The sequence below is a fragment of the Mesocricetus auratus genome, unplaced genomic scaffold, assembly GCF_017639785.1.
Source record: "Mesocricetus auratus isolate SY011 unplaced genomic scaffold, BCM_Maur_2.0 Super-Scaffold_100011, whole genome shotgun sequence".
NCBI lineage: Eukaryota > Metazoa > Chordata > Mammalia > Rodentia > Cricetidae > Mesocricetus > Mesocricetus auratus.
In genome coordinates this window covers 76,421,930-76,434,500 of record NW_024429195.1, presented here as the reverse complement: position 1 = coordinate 76,434,500, position 12,571 = coordinate 76,421,930, and the positions used below count along the sequence as shown (strand labels likewise).

At 41.6% G+C, this 12,571-nt stretch overlaps 1 long non-coding RNA gene across 1 annotated transcript; it reads left to right on the top strand.

The window, feature by feature from the left end:
* The first annotated feature begins 1,606 nt into the window (after window positions 1-1,606).
* LOC121143109 lies at window positions 1,607-12,237 on the top strand. The gene is made up of 3 exons (XR_005880219.1): window positions 1,607-1,712; window positions 4,961-5,030; window positions 12,034-12,237. It is a non-coding gene; the product is annotated as an uncharacterized LOC121143109 (long non-coding RNA).
* Window positions 12,238-12,571: the final 334 nt, after the last annotated feature.

Sequence of the window (12,571 nt, the reverse complement as noted above, 5' to 3'; positions counted from 1 at the left end):
CTTTATTTTTAATTATGTGTGTGTGTGTTCATGTGTACAAACATACACATGGATGCAGGTGCCTTTACAGGCCATAGGCATTAGACTTCACTGGAACTGGAATTGCAGGCATTTGTGAGTTGCCTGATGTAGGTGCTGGGAACTGAACTTGGATTCTCAGAAAGAGTAGTATGTGCTCTTAACTGCTGAGCCATCTCTCCAGCTGCCCCCCTTTCATTATTTGGCACCTACTTTCCCCAAAGAGGGTGGGAAGCTCATTCTGCTTAAGGAACCTGGAAGCTCATGGAAGGCTGGCCTCAACGAGAAAAGAAAGTGAAGACAAGAGAAGACAGTCTTGTCTGTATTTCCCTCCTTACTCCCTGAGCCTGTAGAGACTCTGAGGAGTTCTGTATTAGAAGAGTTTCCCTTCTGAGCTGAATTGGAATGAAACAGTCATGGGCAGAATAAGCCCACAGAACCAGCAGTATGGGGGCATTCCCAGAATGCCAGGGGACTGACCAAGTGCACTATCCACACCATCCAAGCTGCCTCAACCTCCAGTCTCAGTTGACTCAATTTGCGGGTCCATAGCAGCCTTTCCGTTTGAAGTCCCGTATTTGTCTGCAGGGACCTCAGTCCTCTCTGCACTGGGGTCCAGGGGGGCTGTCTCTAGTCTTAGTGGGTAAGCAAGGAGCTGTACCCCCTCAGTGCTCACTATCCTGCCTTGTTCACAGAGGGGCTGTTTAGTTCAGTTGGAAGTGGTACCATGGCTGTGTGAGCCCGTTTCCAGAAAAAAGGGGCCACACCTATGTGATAGATGTACAAGTTTGACAGATGACAACTGCATTGATTGGAGAACTTGAATGCTGTAGGTCTGGAGAAAAACTGTCTTGGGTGTCTAGGCTCCCTTAATACCATTCATTTCCCACCTCTGTTTCACCATACTGGTGAAATCCCCCCTGGGTTAGCAAATAATAGACCCTTAGCTTCCACTGACTCAGAGACTAAGACTGTCATCCGAGGCCCATGATAGAGACGTCCCCATTTTGCTGCAACCCACTTACCTGATGTCTCCAGTAATGTATTTTTAAAAATGCCTTGATGTGTGACTTTCTTTGTTCTGTTACTATAAAAACTTCATGAAACTAATACCACATTAGAACATGGTTTTTGGGGCAATCTGAGTCTGTGTTCCCAGGCTATGGAACTCAGGTTTGGCTTCAGAATAAACTATCTCTTATTCCCTTTGAGGTGAGAGCTATGTTTTTGTGCTGGCAGCTGAGGGAAACAGGCAGGGAGCACTTTCTTTGCCTCTAAGTTCCCAACTAGGTCTTGGGTGGTTCTAGTGTTCAATTTCAGGGATCCCTGGACTTTGTCCCAGTCCCTTAGGGGTGGGATATGCTGCCCTCCATGATGGCCCAGTCCTTCTCTGTCCCCCAGACTGCAGACATTGCTTTGATTCTGCCATTTTAACATGTCCTGGAAACTGCATTTGTTTACACCGACTTCCTTCTTAACCAGCTGGGGAGGTTACGAAATAGCAAGTCCCTGGTAGAACAGTCTTTACCATTTCTCTCGAATGTTGAAGTAAAGGAAATGATGACAGGTTTAAGGCTCTATTGGGTGGAAGCGATGGAGGGCTGGAGGACAGAGGAAGGTCACAAATCAGGCACTGCCGCTGGCCCGGTGATTCAGGAGCCAAGATGGCCATGGAAGTGTGTCCCCCCGAGTGTGTGAGTCCAAGTTTGGGAATTTATCAGCGTGTGTCTGGGATTTGCTGTGATGAGCCTCTTCCCTTTTCTCATAGAACATAGTGTCTACCTAAAGCCGGCCCAGTTTCCTTAGATACGGAAATTAATTCATTTGGAGTTGGTGAGGGTATTGTGCCTTTGTCTGGCTCAACAGATAATAGTCTCATTTGCATGTGGGGATCATGTTTACTTCCCACCAAGTAAAAGAACAATGGCAATGACATTGAATTTACATATCCTCTGTCATTGATGTCGGCAGGGTTTCTTTGAAGGCATCCTGGATTCTGGATACGCACTTTTCTGTTTTTGTCAGGGAATCTACTTTCACCCTGTGCTTAGATAGTCAGGTTAGATTCAGACTGCAGGTATGGCAAAACCATGCCACAGCCTCAGTGGCCTGAGACAGGAAGGCTGGTCTCACTTCCGTTACATGGCCGTCACGTGCCGCATGGAAATGCACCCATGCTGCTCTCCCAGGCATCCCGCCATTTAGAGTTGGTGATGATAATCATTTTTACATACTGGTCAGGTGGTGTTTTAGGCTTTGCTGTTTTTATCTTCCCACTACTCAATTGTGCCCTTGTAGTTTAGGAACAACCACAGTCAACGTGTGAAGGACCAGCAAGGATGGGTTCCAATAAAACTTTATTTACAAGATCTGTCAGTAGGTTGGGTTTGTGGTGGATGGGAGAGAATGTGGTAAGCCTCACACATATATTTAACTTTTGTTGTTTATTTTTGAGGTGGGGGTTTCTCTGCGTAGCTCTAGTTGTTCTGGAACTCACTCTATGGACCAGGTTGGCCTCGAACTCAGAGATCCGCCTGCCTCTCCCTCCCGGGTGCTGGGATTAAAGGCATGTGCCACTACTGCTGCTGGACTATATTTAAATTCATTATTACCACATACTAGTTATACAAAATGGTAGATTTCATTATGGCATTTCATGTGTGTATTATGCATGTATAATATGCTTTGATTACATTTCTCCTTTCATCACCTTTTATTATCTTCCATATCTCTACTGCTGGATCCTTTCTCATCCTAAACAACTCCCTTCCTCTTTCATGTCTATTTTTTAAACATTTCAAATCTGTACATGAGAGAAAACAAATTTCATAGGTATTTCTGAATCTTCCTTCATACAAGGACCTTCAGTCCCATCCACTTTCCTAAATGACAGGATTTCATTCTTCATGAGTGAAGGTAACTCCACTGTGTGTGTGAGTGTGTGTGTATGTGTGTAAGAGTGTGTGTGGCATTTGAGAGAGTGTGTGAGTGTGTGTTCATGTATGTGTGTGAGTGTGACTGTGTGTGTATGTGTGTGTTAGTGTGTGTGTTAGTGTGTGTATAGCATTTCTTTATGTATGCATCTGGTGATGGGCCCTTAGGCTGATTCCATAACTTGGCTCTTGTAACTAGCTTCTCTCTTTCTTTTTCTCCCTCCCTCCCTCCCTCCCTCCCTTCCTTCCTTCCTCATAAAAGCCTTTTATTTCTAGAACAGCATTCCATTCATTCAAGCATCCTTTAATTGCAAGCCACACATTTTACAATTCAGTGGCTTTGGAGGCTTCTAGGAACTGTTCTACACATTAAGTGTGCGATGTTCCTTTTCTTGAAGCCTCCTTGGTTCTCCAGGTTTGAATTCCCTCACCAATTTGTTGAGATGAAATTCACCTGTCTACCTCATTCTTGGGGTTTAGTTTTCTGGCCAGACTTCTGAATCCAGACAGACATATGCTGTCCTTGGATTTTTAACAGATGTATAGTCATAAACTCCTGAAGTTTTTCATCCTTCAGTATGATCAGAGGGCCTGGTATCTTCCTGACACAGGAGCTGGAAAGCCTGCTTTTGTCGTTTTGCATCCAATGTATTCTCAAGCTATGCAAAACAGAGACCTCATTTCCTCCAGTAGAGGGCAGTATGCACCAAGGTTAGACAATTCCATGCCTTCCATTAGCGGGATGAATTAAGGATTAATGAAACCCAAATTCAAACCCTGAAACTATAGCACCTATCATAAACCACGAACCAAAATACCACACTAGCAATGTACTTTGTAAAGTGAAGAAATGCAATTTATTAACAACTTGCACAGAACAGAAGGTACAGACTTCTTTATTAAATCAAGCGCACATTTCCAGTGGGAGCCTCCTTTCTTTTCTCACAAACTCAGGCTGTCTGGACAAAGCTCTCAGCAGGAGCTGCTTAGCGGAAGTCCTTAGGATCTTTGGGAGTCAAGACTTCAGGTACGGTTCTGTTCAAAACAGAACACTTGGCCTTTGTAAAACAACTTCTCCCACAAGAAAATGACTTAACACTTGAGAGAAAGTTGAAAACGATTGTGAAAAATATCAAAGATACAATGGCCCTCTAAGAGTTCAAATGACGTCAATAGTTCATAGGGAATTTGGAACATGTGCTTCGAAGGGTATGAACTTTTTGTTGCTACTGCTGGATTTAAAAAGAATTTTATTTTTATAACCACATATCTATCTCTCTGTGCTATGCTTTGAAGAAAAACATTTAAATCTCTCTCTCTCTCTCTCTCTCTCTGCAAACTTCTACTTAGCTGCTCAGCTTTCCCTTGAATTCTGACTGACCTTAAGGTCTCTGCCCTCTGCACCGTGCTTTTCTTGCCTGTAACCTAAAGCCTATCTCTGAGGATGCCATGATGTTTTTATTGTATTCTTTCTTTTCCCTGCAGCTCACAAGTGTGCAGATTATTTTCTCTCCCTTCCCTTTGTTTGTGAGACTGATGATTGCATCTAAGACCTCATGTATGCTAGACAAACCTGTGCTGGTATCTTGCTTGTACAAATAAAACCTGTGTGAAGGTCAGAGAATGGAGCTTGCCACTAGCTAACCATAGAGGTCTGGAGAGCAAGCTATCACACACAAATGCTCCACCAACACAAGTGTACATCCCTGGCCAGTCACAAAGGACACAGTGCTTCTAGTGAGCCTGCTCTCAGCTTGTGTTGGCCAACAGCCATCCAACCAGGCACGCATGGGACCTCCCCTTCTGCACTTGATGCCCAGTTCCCTGTAGTCCTTTTCAAGTTGCTACCGCATAAGAGAGCACATTCGCTTTCAGACGGATTAGTAATCAATCAAACCTAAGATGTTTAGGATATTAAAGGCAATTCTATGCTGATAGCTTTTCCTTGGTGTGGAGAGTTCACATCTTTCCCCCATCTATTCTTAATGGCCTATCAAATCTCTTCGCAGACCTTCCCCTGGGATGTCGTTCTCTGGAATTTCATCTCCTCTATCGGGTTAAGTTGCTGCATTAAATCAGGTAAGACACTGGTTAAGACAACACTAAAAGCAGGTGCTAGTGACTCATCACACCCCATGTTCCAGGCGAGTTTTATGGACACTGCTGTTTAGACCTTATTACAGTTTCCGGCTCTATCTCCACTAGAATTACATGTATTGACTGGTTGTTTAGCTGTGCAGATGTGTGTTGGCGCATGCATACCAGGATGCACATGTGGAGATCAGAGGACCACTTTCAAGACTCTGCTCTCTCCATCTACCATGTAGGCCCTGGGGACTGAACTCCGCTCATCAAACTCAGTGTCAAGCGCCTTTCCCCACAGAACCATCTAGCCGTTCCGTATTTCCATTTTACAGACAAGGAAGCCGAGGGTTAAAAAGAAGTCAGGAAATACAGTTTAAGTGACACAGTCAGCCAGAGGCAGGTGGAAAGGGGTGTGCCCAGAGTCCACTGGCTCCAGTACTGCAGAGATATTCCTAACATACGTTTTGCTGATGAGAATTTGAATATATAAAAGGACAAAGGCCAGGTCATATACAAAAATAGAACTCTGACTCACAGTCTGCAGCAACCAGCTCGGGGAACAGCTCCATCATTGGCAGGAACCAGCCGAGGAAGCCAGTCTGCCATCTCCTTTCAGACCGGCAGGAAGTCGGACCAGCATCTCTAACAACAGGTCCAGGAAGGCAAATAATCATACTGTAACGACTGGCCCCAAATGGCTGAGACATGAGTAATACCTGACAGCTTCCATAATTTTCATCCCTATTTCCAGTTTAAGACCAACCAGGGAAAGCCAACTATACATCCCTAACTAGCCATATAGGATACCTTGCTTCTCGGGAGTCTGCCTTGGCTTCCACAGGCCAACAGATGTCCAGAAGGGCATGCCTAGAGCTCTTTCTCTCCCTTCCATACTGTGATCCCTCTCCTCTGCCTACCTTTGAGTCTTTGCCAAATGCTGTGGCAGTGTCTGGCTTCTCTGCTTTGTAAAAGGCTCTGAAAAGAGTCTGCATGTTCTCATTTGGTTGGTCTTCATGTATTTCCACACTAGGCAACATATATTTTCTGGGTCTGTTATCTGGATTCAAGTTTTTTCCAGTCTGTTTTTTTTGTAAGTCTCTTACTATTCAGATTGGCATCCAACTACAGAGACTCCTCTTTGAAACTGTTCATCTAAGAGACTTCAAGTATTTGAACTTCATTAATGGATCAGTTCTATTTCTGTAACTCCATTTTTTCCCCATTTGTTATTGCAAAAAGAAAATGACCTGTTTGCCACTTATTGCAAATATCTACTTTGACTTGTCTTCATTTGTGCTGCTAGAAAGGGAGGAATTTTAGGCATTTGACAAGCATTTAAAAATATTTTATAAATTCTTAGAGAATTTAATACAAAGTATTTGGCTATATTCACCTCTGACTGTTGCAGAATATTTGATCACATTGTGAAACCCAAGATTGCATTATTTATTGGAAAAACCTGCCTCTACCCATGGTGTGGCGCAGCCCTAGTATACACCATTAATTCGAGAACTTTCTGTTTATTGTAAACATTATTAAATAAAATCAACCATAGGTCAAGAGGCAGAGCAAGCAACTAGTTAACAGGAAGTAGACATACAGAGTAAGAGGAGGCCAAGAAGATGGCTAGAGAGACACACAGGAAGTAGTAGGGAGGGACTTTGCATTGTAGCAGTCCTTTTTGTTTTGGGATGGCTGAAGAGAGGCTCTCTCTGTGTAGGATATCCGTGAAGGAGGGAAGTCAGCTGGCTACTTTCTCTGTCTCTCTGATCTAGCAGGATTGGATCCCCCCAGCATCTGGCTTTCTAGTCTTTATCACTAAAATAAAAGGATAAAGACTTAGTTAAAACAAATTTGTCTCCCTGTGTGGAGGCTACAGGTGCGGAAGCTCAGTCAGTCGCTGAGGCAGCAATAAGATCAGGTGTAGCTGCTGTACCATAGATATAAAGACAACATCCAACTCATACCCTTACCTCTCCTGGATCTACTCACCGCTCAACCTCCCTCACCTTCATGTCCTCTTAAAAAAGTCAGTAGCCCATTGGCTCCAATTAACAATTTTTTTTGAGTAAGAAAATAACTTTAGTTTTGAGCCCTGCAGAGCTTTTTACTGCTCAGAAATGTCCACCTTATGACTGCTTTCTGCCACATGATCAAGCCTGTTCCCTGATCTTTAGAAAGTACCCCAGAGGTTAAAAATTGACTAGCCACTGCTCACTGGGATGGTAACGTCCAAGTTGTTCATGTGTTTTCAAATGCCTTGAGGTAAAAACTGAAGATGATAGAAATCCAGGCAGGTAACATCTCATCTGGAAAATAGGGACTTAGGCCCAAATTGCCATAGTTGTCTGGGTACCCATTCCTTATTTTGAGTTTACAGAGCTGGTTAGCCAGCACATGGGATATTTCCTGGTCATACACTATAGTTTAAGAATTACATCAGAAATGAAGGAAGCAAGGATGAAGGACATTCTTTCCCCAGGTAGAGAGATAGACAGTATGTGTAAAAATATAAGGTGATCCAAAATCATACATTCTGAGTATAGAATTGGTAACTCTCTGTTAGATCAGTAACAGCTGGGTCACAACCAGTCCTAGAAGTGTGACTGAAGGTACATTTCTGTTCATCTCACTGACCTATGATTGCTTGAGGACACATATAACATGCTGGGTTGACAAGACCTCAATTGTTAGTTCCTTCAAGCTAAGAACTAGGAAAAGTTAGTCTTTGTAAGGTTGTGGTTTTTCATCTGTAAAATGAGAAGAATAACAATTATAGCAGTCTACCCTAACCCAAGAGCATACCTATCATTAGGATATATTAAGCACTCAATGAATTTCTTTTTTTTTGTTTTATTTTGTTTTTGTTTTAATTCTGGATTTCATTTTTCCTTGTCTTTTTTCATGATTTATTTATTTTTATTTTAGGTGCAGTGGTGTTTTGCCCACATGGATGTCTGTGTGAGGGTGTCAGATCCCTTAGAACTCGAATTAGACAGTTGTGAGCCGTCATACAGGTGCTGGGAGTTGAACACTGTTCCTCTGGAAGAGTAGCCAGTGCTCTTAGCCACTGAGCCATCTCTCCAGCCCCTCAACAGCCACTGTTAACCCCAGTATAAGCTTCTCTCCCCATTCATTGGTCTGATTTTTCAATTTTATGCAGAAATGGGTCCATACAAAACAACCCACTGTGAAATATTTGTTTCTTGTAGCAATAAGTCACAAACACCTTTCTATCATCCTGGGTTCCTATGTGACAACATTTGTACTAAATATAGATCAGACCATTTACAAATAATTGAAGCAATTAGAAGAAGCTCAAAATGGAGCCATGCTCCTGTAATCACAGCACAAGAGACACAGGTGAATGAAAATTAGGAGTTCAAGGTTATCAGCACTCAATGATTTTCATCTGCTTTCATTATGAGTTCAGTTGTCTTCAAATTCCAGTGTTAGAGGATATACACCTCAGACTTGGAAGGAAGGAAGGATTGCTGGATTATCATAGCCTGAAAGTTGGGTGTCACCTTCTGTGACACGGGAACAAGTGGTATTGGGCAAAACATCAGGATACCGATGGGGCATGAAGAGCGTGATTCATAATGGGCTTGGAACCTTCTCTTCCACATCTTGAATATTGGAAATTGCTTGTCAACAGACACATGGAAGAATCTGATTTTTGCTTCAAAAATTAAAAGATCCTGACTGTGGGGAGAATGGAGTAAGGAAAGTTAGTCCAAGGAGGAGAAAAACTTACTTGAGCCCTTTCCATAGGTGAGAAACTAGGAGGGGTCTTAAATGCTTCCATTGCCATGTGCCTCAGTTTCCTTTAATGGAGGAGGATGAAGTCCTGTAGTAAGAAATGAATGAGACAACACATGTTGACATACCAATGTATATATTTCCTGAATAGTGGAAATATACTAATATTATTGTCCACTTTTGTTCTCTTGGTGATAGAAATGGTAACCTTTGGGAACTGTACTGTTATCCCAACATGGAAAATGAGTTTATATAAAACAATACTATTGTTTCACTTTGAAATAATATGACAGAGGTTGGTGATTATCTTCCAAAATCCACTCTCCTTTTCTTTAATTGCAATAGAAATCCCTCATGAATTCCAAGCCATAGTTGCTTGGCATAGCAATTATATTTCCCAACCAGGCTTTTTGTAAGGTGTACATAGGTATGATCATGGACATTGGCATGGGAGAGAAAGTAGATTATGTCACCTATCAGGCATTTCCTTCAAGAGAAATGATGGATTCTCTTCTTCCCTTTTTTTTCTCTGCTACCTGGAATATTGATACAATGGCTGGAACTCTAGAAGACTCAGTGGGACCCCAAAGCATAGACCTCATTTAGGATGGATAAACCAAGGTCCCTGATGACTGTGTCACTGCCATACTAGTGTTGGGCTTCACGTGCTATGGAGAGAAGATATACTTTCTTAGTTTTCTGAAGCAGTTCTTTTTTTTTTGAGGGGGGGAGAGTGGTGGGGGCTCAGCCACTGCCAGAAAAACTTAGTCTTAATAAGTTCTAGCAATTATTTTTTAATGACTATTGATCTAGTTTCTGTTAAAATATGATGACAAAAGGCAACTTAGGGGAGAAGAGGGGTTTATCAGCTTATAGTTCCAGGTTACAGTCTGCTGTGTAGAAGTCAAGACAGGAACTTCAAAGAGATAGCCACATTATATCCAGTCATGAACAGAGAATGAATATATACATATTCATCTGCTTTCTTGTGCTTAGTTTGACTTCTCTATGCTTACACAGCTCAGGATTCTTTGCTTAGGGAATGGGGTTACCTACAGTGGACTTAGTCTTCCCAAGTGATTATGCCCACAGGTTAACCAAATTTAGCTAATTCCTCATTGACACTTTCTTCCCAAATGATTCTAGGTTGTACCAAGTTGACAATAAAAGGTAACTATCACATTGATACAACCACATGGCTTTTAAGGGAGCATATTAAAAGCCAAAATCAAGGCACAAAGGGAATATGAGTTCCTCACAAGAATTTATTTAAAAGAATTCCACCTTATCAAAACGAGGAAGGAAAACTACCATGACTTTTGGGGTTCAATAAAAAGACTGGCCAAGTCAAAGCTTTGATTTCACATTATTCATCAATGGAGAAGACATAATGTCAGCAGATGTAGTTTCAATATGCTAAACTCTACATTGATTTGGCCATGGTAGTTTTGAATAGCAAGAGCCCTAGCAATAGTAATGGTAGAGTAATATTACATCCCTTTGCACTGGGTTTCAAGATAGTTTGTGGTAGTAAAACACCCGACCTATGTATTTGATGTTTGTACCAACACACATATATTCAAAATCAGCACCATACCCTCAGGATAACCAAATTGCTTTGTGTTTGCCCCTTATTGCTGCTGGTTCAGTAATTATTATTATTATTTTTTGGTTCAGTAATTATTAACAGTTTGATAAAGTTAAGATTCACTGTAAAAGCTGCCTACTTCAATCTCTTGAATAATTTACTTCATGCTTACTCGTTGTCCATGTGAAGTTGCTGGCTCACCTCAGAGAACAGCCATTTTGGCTGTGGTATCAGATATTGTGATCATGAGATGCTTGCTAACTTGGAGGTGAAGAGTGCTTGGATTGTTTTGTTTCTTGGTCTTTCTTTTCTGTGAGCCTCTGGTGACCTTTTAATGAATAAATAATCAATAGTTGTACAAAAGGCTGATGGGCTTCTGCGTTTCTCTCTTTCTCTGGAAAGGTTTCCCTAACACTCTAGCAGGAAGAAGTCCTGAATGGCCTCCACAGCTATAGCAAATCCTAGTGTTCTTGTTTGTAATTGAAATAGAATTGCATCACTTTCCCCTTTCCTTTTCCTCCTTCCAACCCCTCTGAGCTACCCTATGTTGAACATCTTCCATTTCTTCCTCATTTTCAAGTTGATAGCCTTTTTCATTATTATTGTTACATATGCACATACATACACATATGCAAAAACACCTGCTGAGTTCATTTTTGTTTTTGGTATGTATATAGTTTCATGGCTAGCCATTCTGCATTGGACAACCAACAAGGGGATTATCCCTGGGAGAGGCTAGTTCTCCTTCTCCCAGTAGTCATCAGTCATCTGCAGTTCTTATTTCAGAGGTAGGACCCTATAAAAATTTCCCCTTCAATATCAATATGTCCATCGGTATTGCCTTAGTTCCAGTCTTGATTATGCAGCCATTTCTTGGAAAGACTGTTTCACAGCAGACTTTCTGATCTTCTGGATTTTTCCATCTTTTTGCCTCATCTTCTATCATCATGTTCTCTGAGCCATAGATGAATTTTATTTTATATTTTCTTAAAATCACACACGGTACATATAAGTGCTCACGTGCTTGTGTGTGTGTGTGCGCCTGCATGTGCACGGGCGCACACACACACACCCTTTAAAGGATGTTAAGCCACTTGGGCTGACAGTGCTTCCTATAAGAACCATAGACTAACAAAACCCCCAGTACCAGACATGAGAAACCTTTTGAATGGTGGTCAGGGTAGTCAATTTAATCAATTTAACCCTCAATCACCCTTTGGGGTTGAGTATTGGCCCCCATTGCTGAAGACATTGTTCGCTTAGGACACAGAACTTAGAGATCTGAATCTGATCTGAAAGACTTTTCTGTGGTCTAGCTTCCATGATTCCAGAAAATGCTATGCAAGCTACCAAGGGCAGGAAGCAATTAGACAGCCCAACACAACTGTACTGCTTACAAACCATGACACTGATCAGAATGTCAAGACATGCATGAAGGTACAATAAGTGCCACTCTCATGTCAGGAGCAAACAAGCTGTCTCACTGGACTTAAGGTCCACTTAGCTGGAGGGAGATCATGCCTGGTACTGAAAACCTAGCTAGGATCTGGGGTCTAGTGAGGTCATGGACCTTAGAAAAGAATGTGCTACCATCACTTCATTAGACCAGCACAATCCCTAACTACATTCTTATCCTTACATCCACAGGAGAGTGTGGCTACCACCCTTCATCAAAGAAGGACCATCACAGGAAACCACAGCTGGACACAGTGCAGGCATCAACAGATCGTGAGAAGTCCCTCCTCAGTGGATATGAATTCTAGTGTTCTTAAAACAACACTAATGGAAGAGGATTAAATTAATTATACTCTCCAGTTTATGATAAATTAGTATCACTATTCTGTGTAATGATCCTTTTGTCTACCATTTATTCTTTTAAAAATTACGTTCTCATTCCTATTCCTCATACACAGTCATACTAATTGTTTATGTATGTTTTCACTGTCCCTTTTCTTATAATATGTGATATTATGTAATACTTGTACACAGTTTATTATATGCTAGGTCTAGTTATAGATTATATGCAATAATTTAATTCTCATATCTTTATGAGTTAATTATCTTTATTATCTCCATTTAACTGACAAAAGAACTGATGCATTGAAAGGTTAACTAACAAGGCCAAGGTCACACAGCTATTAAGCAGTAATGTAGGATTTGAACTCAGGCAGCTGAATTTTAAATA